The 26151-nt window shown below is 40.7% G+C and overlaps 4 long non-coding RNA genes across 4 annotated transcripts in view; 1 reads left to right on the forward strand and 3 right to left on the reverse strand.

The window, feature by feature from the left end:
• The window catches only part of LOC310845449, a 36869-nt gene extending 30444 nt beyond the window's left edge, over positions 1 to 6425 (reverse strand). Inside the window, exon 1 of the long non-coding RNA XR_014564749.1 lies at positions 6011 to 6425. This is a non-coding gene — a long non-coding RNA (uncharacterized lncRNA). The remainder of the gene's footprint in view (positions 1 to 6010) is intronic.
• LOC310845410 overlaps positions 1 to 26151 on the forward strand; it is a 722498-nt gene that overhangs the window by 71534 nt on the left and 624813 nt on the right. The gene's annotated exons all lie outside the window — the stretch shown is intronic.
• Positions 1564 to 4061, reverse strand: LOC310845496. Its single transcript, XR_014564807.1, has 2 exons — positions 4025 to 4061; positions 1564 to 3926 (listed from the first exon to the last, which is right to left on the reverse strand). It is a non-coding gene; the product is annotated as an uncharacterized lncRNA (long non-coding RNA).
• LOC310845200 lies at positions 19512 to 24738 on the reverse strand. Its single transcript, XR_014564571.1, has 3 exons — positions 24365 to 24738; positions 23417 to 23518; positions 19512 to 19722 (listed from the first exon to the last, which is right to left on the reverse strand). It is a non-coding gene; the product is annotated as an uncharacterized lncRNA (long non-coding RNA).

Genomic DNA, 26151 nt, shown 5'->3' on the forward strand with positions numbered 1-26151 from the left:
AACAAAGACTGAGCAACCCATCAGAAAGTTTGCCCATTCACTTTACGTGCTCTTTCAAAGCCTTGTTCTAAATGCAGATAGTCCTAGTTGCTTTCAGAAATGTTTTGAAAACTAATTAGCTAAGTTGGGGTGATGTGCAAAGCATTTAGAATTCCTGTTATCCCTTGAGTCTGATAAACCATGAAATCATGCATAAGTCACCAATTAAGCTCATCCAATGTTTAATGGGTAAAAGATCAGATATATTTGAACTTCATTCAAGCCAATTATGTTCCCCCCACAAACTGGTGCAGTGAAACTATTAATGGATCTTGACTTTGCCTTAGGCTTGAAGCTACCAATTTGTTCCTTTTTGCATGAAACTTCTTACTCAGTACATGTTACATTTTCTTGCTATTTAAATTATCTTGATCTGTCAGATGCTCCGAGAGAGAATGTTGCTTAATGTTCTGAGATGGCATATTAGTGCAGAAGGAATTTGGAATAAATTAATTGCACTCAGTAGTCACTACATGTGCAGAGCTTGTGACCTACCAAGATGAGTGCAACCCACCAACCATATATGGGGTCCATCAAGGACTGAAAAAGTGGGTGGTGGGTGACAGGAAGCACCTAGCCACAACCCATGGCTGGTGAGATGCAATGCGCTCAGAGCGTCGGAAATAGTGCAAACTTGCTAAATTTATAATGTTGCTTTAATAAAGGGAATCACTTTAGTTTACTTACTTTCTGGATTCCTTTCCAGTTTTCTGTTTTAACTTCCTATAGCCTTGTGGCTGGCCTTTGACTGACTGTAGGTAGCCTTACAGTGAAAGCCTTCCTCAGAAGCAAGCCCCATTGAGTTCAACTGGGACTTACTCCTAGGTAAACTGCTATAGGATTGCAGCCTTAGGGAAGCATAGAATCATTTTGAGAATATTAAGATGATGTTGTAGAGGAACTAATGGGTATGTAATTGGGAGAAGAAATTTGCATAAAAATTTGAAAATATATTTCAAAGCTTGGAAACATCAAAGCACATTCAAATGCCAAGCTATCAATGTGGATGTTCAGTGTTTTTTAAAAGAAAAATGAAAGACAGAAATGTATGAGTTTCAGTTTTAAGTTGACTAATTATATCAAATAATTTCAGACAAATGCAATACCTATTTTTCTATTTTTCCTGATTGTGGCTAATGTGCTTTTTCAATATATATGGTAAGGACAAAGTCCTCCTGTTTTTCTGAAAGCAATGGGCTTTAATGCTGCCCTTGACAATGTGATAAAGGTGATGCTCTGAGTTTTATTGCATTTTAACATATTTATTTATTCAAGCAGTACTTTTCTTTCCTGGGGGGTACTCAAGGATACGTAGTACCAGTACCTTTTTTCTAGAAGAAAAGTACTGTATGCAAATATGTATATTTATAAACCTTGGGTGAAAGTACAATTTATTTTAGTGAATGCTTTATGGCCAAATGGTCTCCTTAATAAAAAAAAAATCACAGTGTTCACAACAACATTGTTAACATTCCAGCAAACCAAACAGTGAAGACTCAATTCATGTAATGAGTCATTTTCATGCAGCATATCTACAGCAATTTATTTTGAATGCCATTGAGGTCCATTAAAATCCCATTGGTACTGATGGGAGAATGAAGCACATTTGGGGCCTTCTCCCCTTGAAAACAATAATTGCTTAGCATTGGGTCAATAATATATGCACGAGTATGGAAGTTGCAGTCCCACTACCTCTCCATTCCGAACAGGAGGAACAGAGCATTTGACAGCTCATGGAATCATTATGAGATTGCAGAAGAAGGCCAAGTCCTTGCAGATTGTCCAACAAAATGCATATACCCCAAGTTCCTTGGCAACAGAAGTTTCAGTTAAGTGGGCATGCGGCGAGGAAGCCATGACAGATTGGTATAAAACCAACAGAAGTTTGTCATGCTGGTATACCCTTATCACTGGTGTCACTACTCCTCGAGGCTGAATGAGTCAACTGGACCTTTCTGAGCTTTATAATTATTTATATTGGTTGCATATAAAATGAAAGCCAAGAGTCTGAGTAGCAAAAGAAAGTACTGTTGTTGAGGAGAGGACAGGCCACCTGCCCCCAATATGGAGATCGATGCACTTTTTCTTCCCTTCCCTCAGCCATTTCCCACTGTTTACACTCCTGATGGCACATTCCAAAATAAAACTTAGAAGGAAGGTCACAGTGCTTTGGCAAAGATGCTCATAAATCAATAACTTTCCTTGGCGTCATCGTATCTTGTTCATTATGTCATTTGGCTTAGTAATTCACCTTGAAGAGTGTGCTAACTAGGCAATGGCACAGCCAGGTTCAGGTGAGCACAGGACTGCAAGGAACACTGAAGCACAGAAAGAGATTGCTTGAGAGAAGGAGGGGGGAACAGTCCAAATGCAGGGTGTCAGGTTGATGGAAAATAGGCAGAAAATGCCATGGGTCTAGCCTGGTGTCATCTTTTTTGAGGCCCTATGCTGATAATGGCTTATATCTCATAAGGGTCATGTAACTCGGCTTCAGTAGGTTATTCACTGAATACAATGAACTTTTAAAAGAATTTATATAGCAACTTGCCATCATAAGACATTTTAATCAATAGGACGTTGTAGTACTGATACCATCACTCTCTGTATCCTTGCTTCTGATATCCCCATTTCGTTAAAATGCATTCTTGATGTAAACATTAAAGCAGATCTGCACAATCTGTAATCACAGCCAGTCATTCAGTCATGATCTGTCGCCCCTCCTCCTTGTTTTTACTGTCCCAGGCAGGCAGCAAAACGAGAAGAACAAGGTGGTAGGTAGATCAGTGCTGTGCAGGCGCAACAGCTGGAGTTCCAGATTGACCACCAGTGGGCCCACACGTTGCTGACTTCTCCACTGCACCCCTCCCTCCTACTAAATGGTAGCAATGTCACAGCTGCAGGGAGGACAGATGTACACCCCACCTCTTCCCACCAACCACTTCGGGTGATGAGTGAGCTGTGGGGTGTTTTTTTTAAGGCATCACAAGTTGTAAAGGCAAGGATGGGGAACCTGCAGCCCTCCAGGTGCTGTTGGACTCCAACTACCTTCATCCCTGACTGAGGTTGATGTGAGTTGGAGGCCATGCTGGTTGAGGTTGATAGCAGCTGGAGTTCTTGTGGAAGGCCGCAAGAAAGATGATCATTGTTGGCACCTGCCTGTTTTGTGTTTGGCTTATCTGAGTCTATCCTCTTGTCCTCTTTTCTTTTCTACAGGTTTTAAATAGAGCAGCTTTTCTTCTAAATTTATTCCTGCCAAATCCCCACAAGAGCACATGTGCTTTTTCTAAGAAATAAGCCGAACTATTGTCTGAAACTATTTCACCATGCCTAAACCTGCAGTGGAGTTTGGCTCCCATGTATTACAGAATCAGTTTTATCCTGAAAGCAGGTGGGCTGGTGGTACTTGAGTGAACATTTTCATTAGCCTGCATTGTAGCACATGCTCTGAGAAGATTTTCATAGTTTTCGCAATGCTTGGGAAAAGATGCTTTATGGCTGAAGCCAGCATACTGTATGTGTATATAGCTGCAACTTCACACAAGGATTTTCCTGATACGATGACACCATGCTGTTTTTAAGTGACTACCATGTATGTGTGTGTACATAAGACAGGACAGTAGAGGCCAGTAAGGTGGCATGGATTGTTTCCCTTTGAGCTTCCTAACAGCAGTTTGCTGGCACTTTTAAATGTACATCCCCATTCCCACATATGGCAGCGATCAGAGTGCCCAGCTTAAGACTGGGAACAAACATCCTGGGTCAAATCACCTTCAGCTATGAACCTCACTAGGACATCTTGGGTCAGTCAGTCTTTATCCCCATAATTTGGCTTGCAGGACTGTTGCGAGAATAAGAGGGGGGAGAAACTTGTAAGATGCACTAAGCTCCTAGGATAAAAACAGATGTAAAAGAATTAATCATCAAGAGGTGTCAGAACTCGCCATAAAAGCCTCCCTTGTTCTCTTAGAATGACAATGGCACCCACCTGAGAGGTGCCAGAACTGAGTTCTGGTGAGTTCCAACTGAAAAAAAGCCCTAAGAATAAGAATAAGAATAATAAATACATTATAAATACTTTTTTTAGATGAACAATTAGATTTTTTTAGATGAACAATTAGTTGGATCATAGTGACCATCTACCGGTATGTGTTTTATAGTGAAGATAAATGGCTAATTCATCCAAGCTTTCTCCAAAAGGCTGGTAGAATTACACTTATTATTACGATGATCTTATTGATCTTATTGAAATAACTTTGAAATATCTTAAGAAGTGGAAGGAAAAAGGTTGAAAAGAAAGCCAAATCTGGAAAGTACTATCGGTTCTTACGTCTCTCTTAATCTGCAGAAAGTTATATAGAATTGTACTCAAGTCAACACAGAGTTTTGCTTCTTAATTTCAATTTAAATGTTGGTAGCAGTAGTAAGATATTTTCCAGAGGCAAAATGCCTTACAGTGCAGAAGATAATGGCTTCCACTGCAGTTTTCCAAGTGCCTTTTTCATGAATATATTGCATCCTACTGGTTTCATGCAATAGTGTGAGATGGTAGCATTTCTACTTTGAGTGGACTTGATTAATCACAGCAGAAAGTCTAATTCTATGTGTCATACTCCGACAGATCTATTATTGCACAGAGAATAGGTGACATCGTATCTCTCATCATTTTCCGAGCCACACACCAGACCCAGGACAGGTTCACAAAACAGGTCCCATTCTTCATGGACACACACTGTATAAAGAAATATTTTATATTTAATTTTGAAAATGGTACGGATAGATCTTATCACCTTATAAGTTTAATTTTATAAAGTGAGCACTTCCCTCTCCTCCACCTTGGCAATGAATTTGTTTAACCTTGTCTTGCTGGTCACCTATACCACAAGGATTTAAGTATACAGTATAAGGAATGAAGCTTCTGTTCACAGCAAGTCCCTTTGCTCTGGGAGTGGCAGTGTCATATTGTAACTAAGAACTTGCCTGAGTATGCTCTTTCCCCTCTGTGCTTCAAGTCCTTTTTCCTTTTTGTGTTGCATCTTTTGGACTGTAGGACTGAGAGTAAGCACTGTCTTATTTTTCATCTTTGTGAGCTGCTCTGGGAGACTTTTTGACCGAAGAGTGGGCTAAAAGTGCTTTGAATGAATGAAGCTAAGCAATACTCTATTACATTATAAAGCATGCTGAAATCTAGAAATACAATACATAGATCCAGTGCTTTTTTTCTGGGGATACGCAGAGGTATGCATACCCGTAAACATTTGTGAATCTTTGTACTTTTGTCCATTTACTGTATTTATTTTTCCTGTTTTGAACAATAAAATGGTGATTTTCTTGAGTTAAAATGACACTACACCTAAACATTTTTTTTAGAGGGGAAAAAAGCACTTCATAGATCAGCCATAATTGCAGTCTTTCTTCACTAGGCTGTGGCTAATTCGCAACAATAACTCAACCACAATGAATTGAACCAGTAACAGATGTTGTTTCACCACCTCTCTGTCTCTTACTCTCTGAAATCCACATCATCACAAATACACAGGGCTGGGCTGGGGGGTGTTCATATAGGGCCAGTTAACATATGTAGCAAACCATATGTGATCCCCACCCAAAAGAGAAAGGACTTCTTCAAGACTGGCCAAACTCATGTGGAAGTGTTCTTCTGATAAACTATTACAACATCCGCATTGATCAGTGACTTGTGGTCAGTGGACTAGGGGGACTAGGCTAGTCTCCTAAAGGTTCCCAGTAAATTAGAGTAGGGAGAGAGGTATAATTCTCCAAGGGGGCCCAAGAGCACTTCTGCCACTTTCCCAAAAGCCCAGCTTTGAGAAGGAGGCGTGATGCTCACATACGTTTCCTCCCTGCAATCACTGGCACCTCTGGCCCTAATTTTTTGCCTATGGAAAATGTCACCACATGCCACAGGCATCAATAATGTACCCCCCCCAAAGCTAGTCTAAAATGCAGGTTTTACCTTGGAAGAAGGCCATGTTGATTCTTAAGAGGAGGGTCCATAGTTCAGTATTCCCAGGTCTAGTCCTTGGCAAATAGGAAATCACAGCTGGCAGCCACTTCAATCATCTCTTAAGCCTCTCCAACCCTCTCCTAGCTTCATATGCTTATATCCTCAGCAGCTCTGATTTCTGTGATGGCAGTGGCACTTCTTGGCATTGCCATTAACAACTGTTCCTTTCCTACTCCAAGTAAACTTGCTATATCACAAATTCTCTCTCACTCCTCACCTTTCATTGCCCACCCTCAAGTGAATCAAATGGATTCTAACTGCCTTAGAATGCTGCTAATAACCTCTCCTCCTCATTCCAAAGGCTAGGACATTGCAACAGGAGCAGGGCATTTCACCCCAAACTGCCTTCCAGACTGTTGATTGTCTTGCATCCTATATCAAGAGTGCAAGATTAGGGTTGTCATATTTCAGAAAGTGAAAATCTGGACACAAAAGTTGTTGAGCGTTTTTGGCAAAGTTGCTCTTCCTTGTGATGCTCACTATAATCTGGATAGCTAAGCGTCGGACGTGACTAAACAATGAAGACAATTGTTTTTCCTCGTTGTGATCATCTGCTCTTGCCTAGGGATGAAGATAAATAAATCTGCTGTTTTCAGCTTTTCTCCATTTCTCATGTTTCTGAATTCAGTCCCACATCCATGTCAGTTTGTGGGGTTTTTTTAATGAAAATTTGTGCATGTTTTTATGTGCAACTTGGTGTGCAGTTTTTCCTAATACAGTGTACACATTGTTTGCAAGCCATATCCCTCAATAGAATGTGTTTTGATAAGATGTTTCCACTAAAGACATTGTTGAGGGTACTTTTCTCTATCATCTGCATACTTTTACATTTTTTTGGTTGGAGAACTTGCATCACAACATTCACAGATGTGCAGATTTTGAAAGGTAGCTGCATTTTAGCTCACACATTGGCCCAGGAATGACAAGTTAGATAGGCTCACATTAAAGTGCAAACAGAACAAATTGCTCACCCATCCTTACTCATAGCTATCATCTGAAGAAACACAAGATTAGCATGCAAAAAACATCTTAAGAAATGTAATTATCTCTCCAAAGAAATTTCTTGATTCTGAAAGAGTAATACCACAGCAATTGTCAAAAATTATAACAAACTACATTTGAGTGTAATTCAAAACACATGATGCAGGGGTGAGGGGTGGTGATAACCTAGTGTGAAAGATAACAACATGACTTAGGGTGCTTCTTTAACCTCACTTACCCAGGAGTAAATCCCATTGAATTAAGTGGGACGTACCACTGAGTAGACATGGTTGGGCTTGCAGCCTTAGATCACTCCATATATGCATGGGGACGGGAGCAAAAAATGCATTCTTTATACCATTCAGCAATGAATATTACTTCTAGAATTTTAGTTACCTATGGAACTTCCTGATATAGATATAAAACAGCCTTTCATTTATTGCATTTTGGTGGCAATCATCATGGTGATTTGCTGAGTTTTTGAGTAACATAAAAAAATAATAATGAACAGATTGCTTCCAGTCAGTGGCCATATGGCAATGCACAAATGAGTAAGTGAAGATTTTGAGCTCTCTTGCTCTTTCTCCCTCTTATCAGCCACTTAAAGAAAAGGGAAAGGGGTGTGTGTGGAGCTTTTAGAATGTAAAATACATGTCTGCCTCTTCTACTGCTTGAACAATTGGTGGGCAAAACACTGGTAATAATGGTTTGAAATGTCTGGTTGTAACCTAGGTCAGGCTTTGACCTTTAATCAATTGGAGCCCTATAATTTCCTGTTATGTGCCAAGCAGTATCTCTTTACAAAAGAAGACCTTTATTCCCGCTGGGTCCATCTTACAAGGTGTGTGTGTGTATGGCTTTATTTGGCAGTTCTGACAACTTTAGAATCCCCAAGTTGTCCCCAATGCATTTCAAAAGTGTACCATCTGATCACCTGAAGAAATTCTGACAGGTTGCAAAAGCACATCACTGTGAGATGGTTGTAGAACTTCATAAGCCCAACTCTACAGCACATTCATACCCATTTCTTTTTTAAAAAGTTAATATGGTTTATTTTATAAGCAGTTTGTAGCTGTTACAATATTGTGTTCTTTTTAAAAAATAACATTGAAGCAAATTAAATTAGTTGCTTTAGTAACCAGTTGTAATATCTGGATTCATTAATAACCCATTAATAACCAGTTGTATCTTATATTGAGGAATAGAAATGTTTCCCAACCCCCTGCAATGTAGGAATGTCAACAAACAGTTCCCCATCCAATTTGAAACCATACTGGACTCTGCTTAGCTTTCAAGACATGCTAGCAGTTTTATTGCTGCAGCAAAAGAGGATGTTGCTCTATTGCCTTACCTGAATATCTACCAGTTCATCCACGATCCAGGTGTTTGATTTTCTGCTTATCATAATCATATTATACTTCACACAATATTTCACAGATTATTCCCCCCCCCCATATTATGCAGGATTTCACTAGAACCAACCTCTGAGCATTGGTGAAGGCTATTTTCTACATACTATATTCACTTGCTATGCAATAGTCTGTTCTTTACACACAGCAAGGCTTACTATTTGGATAGGCTCTTAACAAAGGAGAAGGGGAAGAGAGGAGTAGAAGAGAGGCAGTATGTTGTCATTTGAGGTTTAAATGGCCAAGCAAGAACCTACAGCCACAGTCTGGACTTGGTGATTGCATGCTTTTAAAAGCATATTTTTGTTTGTTTGCTTTGATCAAAGGTACAGCTGTACCTAGGTTTACGAACTTAATCCATTTCGGAAGTCCGTTCTTAAACCAAAGCCGTTCTTAAACCGAGGTGCACTTTCTCTAATGAGGCCTCCTGCTGCTGGTGCCCTTCCACCTTTCAGCTTCCATTTGTAAACTGCGGTAAAGTTCGCTAAGACTACTTCTGGTTTTGCAGAGTTTGTAAATCAAATAGTTAGTTAACAGAGCTATTCTTAAACCAAGGTACCTAAGTACACTAAAAAAACCTGTAATTGTCTATAATACATTATAGCTCAACACTTCAAGCTCAACTTCCCTGCAGCATAGGGAATACTATGCTTTCTTCTAAAGGATGCTGTATATTTTAATCCCATACATGTTTATTCAGCAGTAAATCCCAGTGTGCCTTACTCCAGAATCAGAGGGCATAGGATTGCCCTGTTCATGTATATGCACTGCATGCACGTGCATGTGCTCTGGAATCAAGCTGTCTGTCCCCATGCAGAAGTTTTACTTTAGGAGACCTAGGAATGAGAATGGAAACACCAAGAATGGCAACCCTGGTCCACTTATGCAAAAACTAATACAGTGGTACCTCGGGTTAAGAATTTGTTCTGGAGGTCTGTTCTTAACCTGAAACCATTCTTAACCGGAGGTACTACTTTAGCTAATGGGGCCTCGTGCTGCCGCCACCGTGCAATTTCTGTTCTTATCCTGAAGCAAAGTTCTTACCCCGAGGTACTAGTTCTGGCTATTTCTGGTTACAGGTCTGTAACCTGAAGCATCTGTAACCCAAGGTACCACTGTACAGTTTATAACAGGACACCCCAAACAGACTCCTCAGCAAAATAAGGACACTGATATGTCTAGGAGAAGCACCAGAGAACAGGGCCGATCCCTGATGCATAAGGATGTTTGAAGGGCATACATAGAAAGCTGTTAAAATGTTTCTTTTTGGGACAAAATAATAGTGTCTTCAGAAAGGCCAACAGGAATGGAGAACATCAGGAAGTTCACAAGTTCCCCATCCATGGTTAACTTTAAGTGAAAAGAGCCAAGAGAAAATTCTCTGCTGTATTCATGAGTGGTGAAATTGGGCGAATGAGATTTCATTGAATATTCAACATGGAGGGGAGCAAAATCCTCTTAACGGTTTCTTGGGAGTGGAGCTCACCAACACAGCTTATACTCCATATTCTTATTTTGTTGCTACTCATGCAAATGGCAGCAGCATTCCTGGACAGGCAGACTGACCATCACTTTGCCCACCCTGCCCATAATTCTCCTAACCTTCTAGAGCATTGGTGTGGGGAGGTAGAAATAGTGGTTGCCACAAAAAACAGCGCAGATTTTTCTTTTTGCAAAATTGGGTGTGGGGAGAAAATATCTAAAACATCTCCCAAAAACTCTCCTCCTTAAAATTTCAGATTACCTCTAAACTCCCCTTTTCTCCTGCTCTTGTTACTATGCTGCAGCAGCTATGGTTGCTTATTCAATCTACCTGTTAAACCATCACTTTAAAATGAGGCGAGTGCTTGCCCCACAGTGGGTAACAGAGGCTGTCAAATGGGACAGCACTTAGTCTCTGTTGACTTTGCTGATCTCTGATGCCAGTTACAGCCTCAGTCATTTCTGTGTGCACAGCTCCTGCACTTTGAAGCTTAGAGAGATATCTTTGCTGAATGCCTCGTCTGCAGCTGTTGCAGGAGAGAGCAGCAGGAATACTAATAAAACCTTAAACAATAAAGCCGCCACTTCTTTTTGAGCACGCACTACAAGAAGCCTGCAGATTTAGAGAATGAAAGCAAACAGCCTGGTCCTGAAGGCAGCTTACTTGTGAGCTGCACTTAAATGCCTCCTTTTTTGCAAAAATCCCAGTGCTGTGCATCTATGGCAGTAAAAGCCCTCGACTTTGCTGAAGCGGTTTGGGGAGCTGCTGCAAGACTCTTGAGAAGTCCCAGCATTTGCATTCTCAACAACAGCTGTCCAACACAGGCTGTGCTAACTCCAAGTGCATCAGCACCCAAAGCAGCTTGACAACAAGTAGATCCAATTTATCTGGCAGTGAAGAGATGGCTCCAATTCAGCCTTCCAAAATAGTTACATTTTCTCAGCAAAGAAGGAAATTAAATCTTGTCAGAGCATGGCAGAGAAGATGTGGAGCTGCTGCTCCAGAAATGTATTTTTTTTTTAAGGCAACCAAGTTAGCTTTGTTCCAAGATGCTATGCTTAAGAATAGAATGCCATGGTTTGAGTATGTCTGCAAATCCACAGATTGGCCCAGAAATGGTCTTGATCATGAGAGGGAACCTCTATGTTTAGAAGCAGTTTCCCTGACCTGAAAAGGATTCTAGAATGGTTTTCTAAAATGCATTTTCATGGACTTTTTATACAGAGTCTCAGGGAAAAAAATCACAGTTCAAACCCCACAGACAAAATATTTATATCACATAAAGTAAGGTAAAGGTAAAGGGACCCCTGACCATGAGGTCCAGTCCTGACTGACTCTGGGGTTGCGGCGCTCATCTCGCTTTATTGGCCGAGGGAGCCGGCGTACAGCTTCCAGGTCATGTGGCCAGCATGACTAAGCTGCTTCTGGCAAACCAGAGCAGCGCACGGAAACGCCATTTACCTTCCCGCCGGAGTGGTACCTATTTATCTACTTGCACTTTGACGCGCTTTCGAACTGCTAGGTTGGCAGGAGCAGGGACCGAGCAACGGGAGCTCACCCGGTCGTGGGGATTTGAACCGCCGACCTTCTCATCGGCAAGTCCTAGGCTCTGTGATTTAACCCACAGCGCAACCTGCGTCCCTATATCACATAAAGTACTGTGCTATTAAAAGATATCAGTTCATACATTCAGATGACAGTCACCAGGTGTCCTGTAATCAAATACAGAGAAATGGAAGTTAAACATACACTTTTGCAAACTAGTCCTATGCCGTCCTTCATCAGTCCAGATCAGTGGTACCTGCTGCTCCATAAATCTGTTCGGTATGAGAAGCAATACTTCCTAAAGCAGCATGTTTAAAATACGGTAGCTTCTATAGCAAAAAACAGCCACTCTTTCTAAGGAAAACGTGTCTTAAACAATAGTTCCATCAAGCCAAGAAGGTCATTGCATTTAAACACATCACATCAGCAGTTTGCAATTAAAATGCAGTGACATACCAGAAGAATCTTGGTCCTTGCTGAAGAAGAAGGGACAGAAGGAAGAATGGTGAGAACATTAGATCACCCCCTTCAGGATTAATTAATTTGCCAGAAGCTGACAAATGTATTTCTGAAACAGCTGAAGGCAAGTGTTAATTGGAGACTTATCTTTCCTACTTTGAAGAAAGTTTCAGTCCAAACTAAAATTGGTTTATTTCTGTTTTCAACTTCAGTTCCTTAAGTTGTAGTGGAGTTGTTTATCTGATCACTTATGTGATAGGGTGGACAGATGCTTGCAGGGTCCTGTGCTTACACCAAAACTGTAACTGGGTGTGCGGGTCTTATATTACGCAGCACACAGGGATGCTCCTTCTATTGCTATTAATTGGCTTTTGATTTTCTTACAACACGGGTTAGGTTTGCTTTCATCTTTATAAGGATGAATGGGAGTACCAGCATCTTTGTTCAACCTGCCACTGCTGCCTGCCAACCAGAGGTGGCTTCCTCTTCTGTCTCATGCAAAAAACAAACAAACCCATCCTTCACCCCATGCCTGGGTGGCAGCAATGGTGGCTGCTACAAAAAAAGGGATAGCCAATATTTGCAGAAAATTATGCAAAGTGATGTACCTTTTCAGGGGGTGGAATGCCTGGCTGAATGTATATGTGAGGAGCATATGGTCTGTATATGTGGGGAGCATGTGTGCATGAAGGGACTGACTGATGGCCACTTTGACCATGCCCACTACTGGCGTGTGCCCCTTGAATGTTTGGCCAACCCTCAGTGCAAAAGAAGGTTAGCCACTCCAAGCCTCATGTCTCCACAAATTGAGCAGGCCTGGCCTTGCTGTAAACTGACTATACAAGGAATGTGTTGCTTCTGTTCTATTCTACTGCAAAACACTGAACTGCAGTTTTGCAGGCACGCCTACCAAGGAGTCTGCTTTGATAGTTTGCTGAACCTTCTTTCGATCCTCTCCTGCTTCTGGCATCTGCTCTGTTCTCCCCCTTCCACGGGCATTTGCATTTCCCAACACCTAAAATGCATCTCTTCCAGATGCCAGTGTGAGATGCATACATTTCAGAGAATGACATATTGTGTCAAGAAAGGTTAACACAATTTATTCATCATAAGCAGCAAGGCAGAGAAATTTCTTGATCAGTGGAAGCTGTAAATGCAACTCAGAACCCTATTGATTTTCAGCAGTTTTTGTCCCATGATTAATTGTTTACACTGTGTTCAGTGTTAGGCACCAGATAACACATTATTCTTAGTGTTATGACAATATTCCCCACTGACAGCCTTTAGCTGTCTACACTGTCTCCAGCAGATTTGGCAAACATTTCCTGAATTTTTAATGTTGGCTTGTTTTTCACAAGCTGCATGGCTTTGTTTTTTTAAAAATGAGAATTTAGTTAGGAGCAGGGAACCGCAGACCTGCATTGCTCTACATGATTAATTTCAGATTAATTTCAGTTTGTACCTGTACATATTTAATGGCATTCTATACCCCCAACTAATTCTTTTTTAAAAAAAAAATGTTGCTGTATATTCACTGCATGTTCATGAAGCTGACAAGACTGAAGGCATACTCTGTAGGGCACAAATTAGTTTGTAAAATATTAACAGTGTTCGTTGGGAGAAAGATATTGTCAGCCTTAACCTCCCTGGTTTGAGTTAAATGTGAATATTTTATTCCTGCAGCAGTTCTCAATATCCCATAACAGGGCAATTAATTGTGAGGTTTTTATGCCCATAAAGGTTTGTGTACAAATCACATTTTTTTACTGTGCTTCTGATTCTATGGAAGTTGCCATATGTCTTCAAAATGATCTGTCCTCTGTTGATTCTGAGTTATTATGAAAAAAATATCTCTAACCATAATTTAGAACAGGTCAGCACAACTTGGAACCACCAAGGTATTTGCCAACCTTTCCCAGCCCCCAAATATTTTGCCTTCCTGATGTTCTGAACGGCAACTCCTATCATCTCTTACCTTTAGCTAATCTGGTTGGGGCTGATGACAGTTGTAGTTGAGCAACAACTGGAATTTACCAAGTTGGAGGAGCCAACAGTCATGCATTGTGGCCTGCTAGGTGCTTTATGACTTACTTTTCATATGAGCTCTACTAGTTTAAGTATCTAAAGGTGAAAGGCAATAACCTCTGAAACTTCTTTGAGTGATAAAATGGGGGTTCTTAGAGGGGAGACGGGGCTGTGTCTTACTCCTACTTAGAACAGACCAATTGAAATTAGTCAACATGACTAACTTAGCTTTAATGATTTGAATGGGTTTACTGCATACCCTCCAACAATTCTCTGATGAAAATAGGGACATCCTATTCCATACCCTCCAACATTTCTCCAATGAAAATAGGGATGTATACTGTGACTTTATGTGAACTGTAATATTTAGGTTCAACAGCCAACCCACTTACTATTTCCATTTTATTGGTGCATGGAGTGTCTCCATTTAGACATGTTTAGCACCTGAAACATTTTCTGTTCTACCAATATGTGGGTGGACAAAGGCTAGCTTTGAACCTGCTTCCTATACTTTAATCAGAAACAACGTTTCGGTCAAAGAAAATATAACACTAAGGTGTTTCTAGGTTGTTTGATTCAACAGTTAGTTAGAGTGTTGTCATTGCTGTGTGATAGGCCTTCACTGAGACATATAGCAAGGTTATTGGGTGATACCTATTTGAGACAGATGCTATATAAAATGCAAGATGCCCCACCCTGTCCCCCCCCCACCAATGCAGGCCCTCGCGGCATTAAAACATTACTTGCCAGTTCTAAGTTATTGTTGCCCTTGATGATTCAGCGTAAGCCTGAGTCTGTAGAAAATGTGTCTTTTCAAATAAAAAAAAAAGGTTTAATGTGTTTATTCTGTTCCCTTTTCAGCCGTTGTTTCTATAGAGGGAATAATGGTGATGGATGGGCCTGTAATTTTCATATTCACTACAGTCTTTTGAAATTGGTTTTTTCATGTGCTCAGCAGGGGTGGGTGGAGAGAACAGGTGTGTACTTTGAGAGACTGACATTTATGGTGATTTGGTTCACATTTGCTGCTTTTCCTCATGTTTCGATCATACCGCCTTCTTTCCTTTCTCCTCCCCCCTCCACTTTCCTTTACTTAATTTTTAACACAAGCTAATTCCAGCTCTATGTGCATCTGTTCCTTGCTTTCAATTCATTTTAATGTTGCGTTCTCTTAAGACAGTTTAGAGGCTCATGTATTTATCGGGCAATTCAGAACAGACTTTCTGAACTTTTTGCCTTACCAGTGAAGCATCAGTAACATACGTAAGATTTTGAATAACTTTGGAGTGTCAAGTAATTTCCTAAACCTAGACTAGTCTTCTCCAGCTTGTTGCCCTATATACATTTTGCCCTGTAACTCCCACCCGCCCCAGTCAGCTTCACCATGCTGGGACTAATAGGAGTTGTAATCTGGAGGAGGTCAATCTATTTGTTTAATTGGCACAGCTGGATTAAGATCAATAAGAGGCCCTAAGCACTTAAAAGATTTTGGTGCCCTCATATACATCTAATTTAAAATATAATCAATAAGAAACCGTAAAAAAAATTGTTTTTCAAAATGAAACAAAATCTACAGTAAGATGGAATATAGTGTTTATTTTTGTATATTTGTATAAATAATGTTTATTTTTGTTTAGTTGCACCATATGACCCATGGTAAATCCAGCAATGGAAAACTTCTGTGGTGCTCCCTTCCCTTGACACCCTAAGTGCGGGCTTATTTTGCTTAATGGTTAATCCAGCCCTGTGCACTGTCAGCCTTACAGGGATGTTGTGAACAAAGCTTCCTCCAAACATGGGGCAGCCATCTTTTCCCCATACAGTATCACAGGAAGTGATGGCATTCACAATGTACTGCCACTTCTGGGGGCTTTTCACTCAAAACTTTCCAGTGAGCACAGCAAGCGCCACACTATTGCAGCAGCTGCAAGTATTTAGAAGTGATTCTAAAAAATAAAGAAGAGCCAGGAAGTCCTCAGATCACTTAATAATAATAAAAAACCAAACCTTTCATCAGGAGTGAGATATACTTGGAAAGATTTGCAGATGAGCTCTCTAATTTGCATGTCTGTGTTCCAATCTGAGCATGATCTGTTGGCTGCAGATTGTGGAGGTTCACTCCAAATGGTTGAGCAAAATCCTTTTGCATGCCAAGTCTTCTGTTTGGGAAATGAGGAAGTAAAAGGACTGGCCACTGTGAGAACAGAATACTGTGCTATGCGAGCCTTTGATCTGATCTAGCAGGGCTCTTTTTATATCTCCAACAGGGAGACTTAAAGTATGTATCTGTCATGAAAGCCCACGTCTAATGCTACTTCTAGCCCAGTGTTCACTTCTGGATGCTTTTGAAGTGATTGCAAAAGGACCTGCGGAGTGACGATGCACAGCATTAGAGTTGGGCAAGGCTGCTGAGGTAGATTGGGGAAAGATGCGTCCCAGGGAGCAATAGCTGTGGGAGATTTACGAGTCTTAGGGCAGGTTGTTCTCTGCCCATATTTTTCTAATCTCCTTCTCTGTTGAGAATGCCATCCAAGCACAATTCCATAGGTGTGCATAGTAATTAGGAATGGATGGACTTACTGCCTGAGGGCAAAGTGAGAGCTTGGCTAGAGCAGAAAGAGAGGCATAATTAATGGACATAATATGGAAATGCATGTAGGATTGTGTGCGTTTTACATTGTGCTCCAGAAATGAGGTGATGGCAATCATTCATATTGTTGATAATTATCAGTGCTATTTTTCTAGAAAAAGAGGTGCCGGACATAACCATTAACACCTCCCTTGTTCTCTTATGGTGACAATGGCACCCACCTGAGAGGTGCCAGAACTGAGTTCTGTCTAAAGAAAAAGCCCTGTTGATAATGTTGATAAACTATCTCTTCATGTTAATGTCCAAGAAGGCTGAGGTGCATAGAGGAATGTTGGCATTCCCCTCAAACCTCTTGTCGGCCTTCAGCCATATTTGTCCAGCAATGGAGAAGTATATGTATCCGCACATATAGTTGGGGGAGCATGAGACTCTTATCTCAAGGTCATGGGTTTGAGCCCCATGTTGGACAAAAACATGCCTGCATTGCAGAGGGTTGATTCTAATGACGCAGACACAGAATCATAGACCTGGAAGGGACCCACAGATATGATCCAGACTAATCCCCCAAACCTATAACAATATCCTACAAATGTGGCTGCCACTTACCTCCTAATTCCTAATTCCACATTTGACCTGGTGAACTGGGTATGTGAGCTTTGGAAAGAGCTGGAGAGAGAAGCTTGACTCTCTCAGCTATGCTGAATCCAAAGATATGCCTTTTGGGGGAAGGAGGGGTTCCCTAGGGACCTAATAGGGAGGCAAAATCTGTTGGAGTATTAATATTGTGAGCCCCCCTATCCTATGGTCAAGTTGTATATGTGTGTAAATAAAACCATATATACTAAATACACCCTTGAGCTTCATTCCAAGGAAACTAAACCCTGGGTACATGCTAGGACCCCTGGAGTCTCTCACTGCTCAGAAACTGGGGTACACGCACAATATAGAAAAACATTTTTTTTAAACGTTTCTTAGCTGTTTATAGAAAAAGTCCTAGAAAATTCTGCTTCCTCTTACTGCAATGAAATTTGAACCCTATAAATATTGTATTGGATTTTTTCTGCCTGACTTTGGTGGCATCAGGAATGCATTTTTGAGCTGTAATATTAATAAACACGGAGCAGAGTAATTCTGTTCTAGTAGCTCTAATGTGGGCTAAGTGGTTAAAGAGTGGAACCTTAAGCTTTCACAATTTTTAGAAAAAAGATGCCTGGTTAGAAAGCACCCAAGTGCTTTTCAGGTGTCTAAGGAGAGCTAAGTGGCACTTGAGCTTTTGGGTGGCTTTTACAAGTTCACCTGTGATGCTGAATTAACTTTTGGTGATGAGATTTAGCAGTGCCATGCTACACTCCCAATGCAATGGTGGCCACCAACAAAATGTAATTGAAGAAAGTAAAACCAAAAAGCCATTGTTAGAAACAAGGCGTAACATACCAAAACACACATGCATAGGAACACTGCTATCACCAATAGCAGCACAGGACACCAACAAAACCTGCCCATTACCTATGCATTGTTGTTTAGTTGTTTAGTCATGTCCAACTCTTCGTGACCCCATGGACCAGAGCACGCCAGGCACTCCTGTCTTCCACTGCGTCCTGCAGTTTGGTCAAACTCATGCATACCTATGCATCGAGAGTATCGAACAATGCACAAGGAAAGGCAAATTACCTAAGCAGCATCATGACCTTGGGGGATGGAGCCTTGGGCTTGGAGGAAGAATTGAAGGCCGAGAGGGAATTGCTCACAGGGCTAACCACAGTGGTCTCCAGAAACTGCAGTACATGATGAGGCTATTCTGCCAACATATCTGTGACCTGAGAAAGTTGCATTGATGCTCTCTGACCTTGAGGCTGCTAGCCTGGAAGTCTCACAAACCAGAGTCTTCTCCCTAAATACATATAGCAAGTCCCTGTTAAACAGAGGAACTTTACCTGCTGCATGCTGGAGATAACTTTCTGGATTGCGTGGCAGCCCTTTTAAAGACTTTGTCAGGGATAGTCTGTTTCTAATGCAACATTCTTCATTTGGTCCGGCTCCACGTGGAACCACTTGTTCTGAATATTTCAACCACTTCTACATTGTTTCACCTTGCTCTACTAGAGTCAGCTCCTGGATCAGAACAGCTACTTAAAAAAAAAAAAAGTCCTGGACAAAGTGTGTTTTCACCCGATTTCCTACTTGTACAATCTGAGTTCTTTAAACATGGTGACAGGATGTTATTATCACATGAATTGACATCTGAGGTGTGTATCCTCTGGCTAAGACATCTATTCCATTGTTGGTATGGCATGACTAGGTGCAGAGTAGGTCTGAATTCTATCTTCTGTTGTGGCTTTTGAGAGAAAGGAGGCAAGGGGCAATCAGTCTGGATTTTTAGCTTCAAAAGGTGTGTTTAACTTAAAGTTGTCTTCTTTTCTGGAACAGCATTATGCCATAATTGAGGCTAGGACCCAACCTCTGAATGAGCTTTGGATTCTTCCTAAGTCCCTTGCTTCCTTGCCTCATCTGCAACCCTCTAAACTAGGGTTTCCCAAACTTGGGTCTCCAGGTGTTTTTGGACTACCAACTCATCACCCCTAGCTAGCAGGACCAGTGACCAGGGGTGATGGGAATTATAGTCCATAATCAGCTGGGGACCCAAGTTTGGGAAACTGCTCCAAACTGTTCCCCTATATGCCCGTCTTGTCATGCTACTCTTGCATCAATGTTTCACCCTGGTTATGCCAGCATAGATTCATCTCATCATCATACCAGTGGCTCCGCCACTACAGCTACGCTATCCTCATCAGGAAGTTATAAATCAAGGATAGGGTTGTGCTTGAAGATTTACTTTTGAAAAACTTATGTAGAAGAGCCACACTGACTAGCAGAACAAAGGGCTGAACCTTCTTAGGTGCTCTATGGCAACCTGGTTTTTTTTTATCAGAAGAACATTTAATTTCCAGTACTCCATTTTATTAATAAAACTGACCTACATTTCAGAAACATGATATTGCTGAAAAAGTACATTGTAGTCTACATGTTACCTTGTAGCTATTCTGTAAAAGCCCTGAGCGGTGGCTCTTTTTCATATTACTATTGTAATTCTGATGCAATTCGTACAGGTATCAAAAGGAGAGGATGAGCAGCTTCTTAGTTCTTGATTCTTACCTTACACATGCTGGCCCTAAAAAAATCCAAAATACACACAACAGAAAGTTAACAGAAATATTCAAATCCCCAATGCATATATATAGCCTTTCAGGGGAATATCTTTCAGAAAAAGAGAGAATAAAATCTTTATTCACAACGCTTTTGGATAGCATCACTCTCTTCTGTGGTTTTCAGTCCTATGGTTGCCACTGTTTTCCTGATAGAGACTCTGTGCCTTTCACAGTGGCATAGGAGAATTAAACAGTGTTTCAACTATAGGCAAAGTTCCCTCCTGTTGAATTTCTCATCTGCCATGTGGCTGTTAAAAGCAAAGCTCCTCTATCAACAAATGGGGCGGGAGTGGGTGGGAAGCAGCTCTAATTGGTGCTGGAAAGAGGCACTTAGATTACTTTTCTGACCAAGCATTTTCATACAGTTTCAAACACAAGCTGTGATTTCCCTTGAATCCATCTGGTTTTAACAGGAAGACAATCCTTCACATAGTTGCCTCTATTTGTAGTAGGTAGTAAGCAGGCAAGTGTCCTTATTGATTCTGCCATGCAAACTTCAGCTGGACTCATGGCAGCAGCATCAATTAGTTCAGTATAAGAAGACTGCATTTAGACATATTAAAATTTATTTTCTTCAATACTTTTTTGCCCTCCTGGTAAAATAAGTTATCAAAGTGGCTTACAACATAATCATTTGGGTGCACATTTAATATACTGGAAATATGTATTTAAGAATGATCCATCATCATATCATCTGCTTCCTGACCTTGTCCAATCATACAATTTTAAAATTAAACTTCACGGGGGATCTCCAACTCTAAGAAAGGAAAGCAAATTGCATGCCAAACCAATATCTTAAAATCTTAAGTTAATATTGCAAAACCTGCAGGTCACGTTTACTTATATTTAAAAAATAATTATGCAAAATCATCAGTAGGCAAGCTATAATATGCATAATTGAAGTGAGTTAAATGATATGAAGAGTTCCTTGAACAAATAGCTATGGGGAACATGTACTTATACATATACAGAGCCATTAGTGAGAATCCATAAGTCTGCTTAATTAGACTTAATTTCAATACTGCTGTAGTCAACACAGAAGCGGGGAGATATGAATATAGACGTTGATGTGGTTGTATGATAAGGGGCTAATTGGATGAATTGGTTTTGACTAATCGGGAAATAGAAAACTTTGAAACAGGCATACATGCTGTAGGTCTATTCAGCAACCATATCCGCCATCTCTTCTGACTTGGTGAAAAGAATCTTAAATGACTTTCAGAACAAAGATCATACAAGCACTTAATCAGTAGTATGGGTTCTACAAATACAGCCTAGAATAGCGCTGATAAATCTTAGGATCTATAAGGTAGCCTTTCCTAGTTTCAGCTCTGTGTGTGTTTTGAGTCCATAGATGTTTGAAATCCTTGGATTGTGGCTCTTCTGGAGAACTTTGGGCATGGGGCTATTTTGTAAGAAGTGTGTGAGAACTGTGTAATGCAAGAATATTACAATTATGTTTATTGCATAACTCCCTTTCTCTTCAAGCAACATGGTACTTGTGAATTATTTCTATAGTAATGGGGAAAATGTGGGTTTCCAGATGTTGCTGGCTACAATTCCTATAATTCCTGACTATTCTGGCTGGGGCTGATGCAAACTGAACTTGGAATTCAACAAGATCCACGGAACCACAGGTTCCCCATCCCTGCTATATATAGTAACTAGCAACTGGCTAGCATTCTGGTGTCTCTCTTGAGGTCTAATATACCTTAGATTCGTTGCTTCCGTAAAAGAATAGTATTTGTGTATGCTGCTTGCTTGTGATATTCCCACCTTCCTACGTGAGTTATTGGGTTACGGTGAGCTGAATGGAGTATAATTGGAAATCTAGATGTGTTAGCAATGAAATGTTTGAAAACAGTATACTGAGCTCAGCTTGTGTGGCATCAGTCTGCAATTTGCCCCAGCACAGATTCACGTTTAAGTCTGTTAGGAAAAGATGTGACCTTCTCTTTTCACTGGGTGGTTTAGGCTGTTAACAATGGTTGTCTGCTACCAACTGGCTCCAAAGGCTGGAATGTGAGGGGAAGCACCAGGCTCCCATTTTGCCTTTCTCATGACACCTGCTGTGTTGGAAATGAACCACATGGTCTTAGTCATTTTCACTCACAGCAGGTTCTTCAAATTGTGGCACAAGATTCTATAACACACCAGGTGTCTCTCCCCCGCCCCCCTTGAACCCAAGGAAAAGAGAAAAAGTAAAAGTATGTATATAGAGAAAAGCTGTATATGCAAAAGAACAAAGCGGAGAAGAGAATATGGGAAACCATTAAAAAGATATGCTGTTGCAGAAATAAAATCTGTGTGCAACATAGTAGGCTTTGTACTGAAACATTTAAAAGGCTGGTGAATAGGAGATAAAATGGCAATTCTTGTTGGGAGACTGGCCATCAGGAACGCACATGACAGTTGAGGTTGCGTGGGAATCTTTAGCAAATGCTGTTAGTGCTCTTCTAATCACATGGGATTCCAATTACTGTCCTCTACATGTACTAATAATGGATACTGTCTCTCCAAGGAATTGCCATTTAGAAGACAGACACATCTCTGCCTCCTGTGGGCATGGCATGGCCAAGCCTTGCACTATCAGGAGGAGGAATGGGGAAGGAGCTGAAGAAATTGAGTGCAACATTCTCCTTCCCATTTGATCCAGGCAAACAGATTTAAGATCATTTAGGAGTGGGGGTGGGATAGGGTAGAGAAAGAGACAAGACTATAGTGCTAAAATATATCACATTAATGTGTCCCTTGTTCTGGAAAAGAAACACGTGGAAGCACTGCATTTGTAGCCCATGTGTATGAAGAAAATAACTCAAACAAACTACTGCTCCAACACACAACTTACTGGGCTATTAATCTTGCCATTCATGGCGGGGGGGGGGTACTTTCAGCTAGAAAACTATTTAGATTACATGGGAGGCAGCATAGAAAGAGATTGAATTAAATTTAACATTAAAAGAAAAAAATTGCAAAATTCTAGTCAAGGATTTTATTCCCTCTCTTCCTCTTGCCTAAATGAAATATCCCTGCTGCAAGGACATATTGCAAAGCATGGCTGAATGCCTGCATATCTTGGGGAACGTATCTAAACGTGATGCATAGGAAGACACAAAAGAAATGATGAACCCATTTAACGGCGAATTGTTCCTTTCGGAATTGTGCAGCTAAAGAGGAAAAGCTTGGTTAGCTATAAGAATGTAGCTCATGAATTTTCTTCCAGGTGTAAAAAATAATAATATCCAAGCAACCAATGTATGAAATTAGAATAGTTGTAGCAAAAAGCAAATAAATGCATGAAAATAATGATGCACAGTCAAATATGCAAACATGAAAATCGGTTAGAATCTTGAATCTAGCAGTACAAATTTGTGTCCTTTTCTTTGGAGTCTGTCTATGCTAGCATTCCCCAACCTGTATGTTCCAGATATTGTTGACTACGGATCCCATCAGCCCAAGCAAACATGGCCAACAGTCAGGAATGGTAGGAATTATAGTCCAACAATATCTGGAGCACACCAGGCTGGAGAAGGCTGGCCTGTGCTCATGTACTTGTATGTAAACATGTCTGTGGAGGAAACAAATGGGATAAAATGAGCTCCGTTTGTATGATAGGTTAAAGGCAATGCAGCACTGATAAACTCAGGGGTTACCAACCTTTTTGAGCCCATGGACACACTAGCAAACCAGACAAACAGTTTTGTGCCGCACACATATCAAAGCCAAGCTGCAATAGAATGTTTCTTTCCAATGCTCTGTCTACTGGAAAACAAACCCAAAGGCATTCAATAATCAGTTGGATCCCATTAGCCTAAAGGACAGACCATCCTAGTCTTAATCTGCCCACCCTGCAGGGCTGGTTCAGAACTATAAGGCCAAATATTAAACTAAATATATTATGAGAGAACAATGCAAAATGTTATTGTTGCAAACAAAGCAGCAATGAAAACTTTCTGAACTAGGATGGATGAACAGTAGATTAATCACAAAAAGGAAGAGAAATCACACACACACAAAATATCTAAGGGCATTTAAACAAATAATGATTATGTGTTTTTGTTTTTGAGCCTGGCCAGCTAAAGGGGAGTTAAAATATATAAAAAGTCTGTTTTAAAAACTGATGCACATTTTGGGGCTTTGGGGGAAGTATTCTGTTGGCAAATTGCAAATAAATGAAAGACCAAATAAACTACTGTTGAAGTGAAATTACCAGGTAGTCACTCAATATCATTTTCTTTCCTTGTCTGCCCATCCTGAGTTTACAGTCACAAACAGCACTGTTGTTTTTCTCTTCCAAGCACTGTGTTGCCAGTATATATGTGCATAAGATTAAGGGCAATTTATAATCAGCTCATATAAATCTGGCGCCTCAGGTTTTTCCTCGCAAATTAAGCCCTCTATGAAGTTTAAGAATTGGAACCTGCTTTGAAGTTGGAAACTAAATTGCACACATGTGACTTTCCTCACTCCTCTGGGACCACTCCTACCTGGCTTTGAGTTTGCACAGAGTTACACTTCATATGTAAGGGTCTTTAAAATCTGAATACATTAACAGCAAGGAACCTGCATTATAGGGGATATGACTTGAAAGGCACCCACACTCACCGTGAAGTTGAAGCATATGAAATGCTGTAGACAGACATTTGCTCTGGCAAATGGCATCCACACGTGGAAGCAGATTTGCTGCTTTTGCCGTTGTTGCAGATACCAGCTGATACGCATCGGGACAAACATTCCTGTCGACACTGAAATGGTCAATATCCCTCCCCCCAAATCAGGCAGAGGCACCTTCTGTGACCAGCGTCCCTGCTCACAGAAGCTGGCATTTTCTGGTTTTCAGGAATCCCCTTTTCTCTCAACCTCTGTGCTGCATGCCTCCCTATTCTGCAAGGTCTTCTAACATTTGGGAGAGACTTTGTAAAGGGGCAGGATCAGGGGGCTATGGTGGGGGGGCATAGATGGGAATAAGGAAAGTTGGCTTCCCCCTGCTACCTTCTGTGGGCATTCTCTGGGTCCAATGCATTCTCTCTTTCATACGGTATAGTCCTCTGGTTGACCATTCATGTTCCTGGAGGCCACTTTGAGAAGTGTGAGGTGGACCAACATCTCAAGCTCTAGCCCTCTGTCATGGGGCCAGGAGTCAGCTTTCAGGTTAATCAGCCACAGTAATTCCTACAGACTCCCTTGGCTCCAAATTCATTTTCATGCTTTTAGTTCTTCACCCTTCCTATTGTTAAATGAAAAAAAGTTCACTTCACTTTATAAAATAAGCATGTTTCACCTCTTTCCATTTTAACATATGCGCCCCAGTTTTATTTATTTTGTACAGTTTTGATGTGTTGCATCAAGCTGTATCAATCATATAGCACGGTTCTATACAGCAGTGTGATTGACAGCAAGGAGCTGACACATAGCAATCCAAGCAGTTCAAGTTCTAAATCAAGATGTATTCAATGAATATATTTACAGCTGGAAATACTTCTTGCTCATCTTTATAAATGAGATTGCACATTTTTGGTTAAAAAATATAGCACAGATCTTTTCACCTTACTTTTTTTCCTGTCACTTAAACTGTCCTGTGACATTGAGTCTCATAATCGCCATTCATAACCCTGTCGATATTAGTTGATGTATGGAAGCTTCTTTGAATATAACTTTACTTGGTGCATGCTCACGGACATTCAGTGAAAACCTGTGCGTTCCTCACATTTGCGTTGTGTCACTGGCAGCTTAATCTTTCTGCTACCTGCGTGCGATCCTTGAAGTGTTTATAATTATCACTGCAGTACAAGAGGAGGGACTGAGAAGCTGCCATATTTTAGCTCTTCCACATGCTGAAGAGACCTGAAGTCAACTGATGTCAGAGGCTTCACTAGCACTAGGAGTCAGCATGTAGCACCTATTGGAAACACTCAGTTTTGTGAGTGAATGTAAAAACTAGTCTACTATACAAAAGTAGAATGTTCATTCATTGCTCTACTCACTTTTACCTCTACCACACCAACCACTGGTGGAAAGTGAGTGCAATGGCTAATGAGTGCAGTGGCTGATGGGATTGCCAACTGTTGTTTCCTGCTCTCCTGCCCCCTTCTGCTGTTTTTCTACAACATATTTTGATCTCCCCTTATTTTCCCAGCATTTTTCTTAGTTATTTATTTATTGGTTAGTTGTTTGGTTGCCCATGTAAAATAGCGTTGGCATAAGTAAAGTGAGTGTAGGATGCGGGCTTACTGTACTTACAATCCAGAGTGTTGCCATCTGCTTAAGTTTGTGAAAGGTATTCAGTCAGGGCGAGTGATACTTGTCAGTATTTTGTTTTAATCCATACAGTTGAAATTTAAATTGGAATTCTACAACATAATATGCCTTCTAATTACATGAAGACTTTTCAT

Source organism: Podarcis gaigeae (genome assembly GCF_964106915.1).
Source record: "Podarcis gaigeae genome assembly, chromosome: 5".
Classification (NCBI taxonomy): domain Eukaryota; kingdom Metazoa; phylum Chordata; class Lepidosauria; order Squamata; family Lacertidae; genus Podarcis; species Podarcis gaigeae.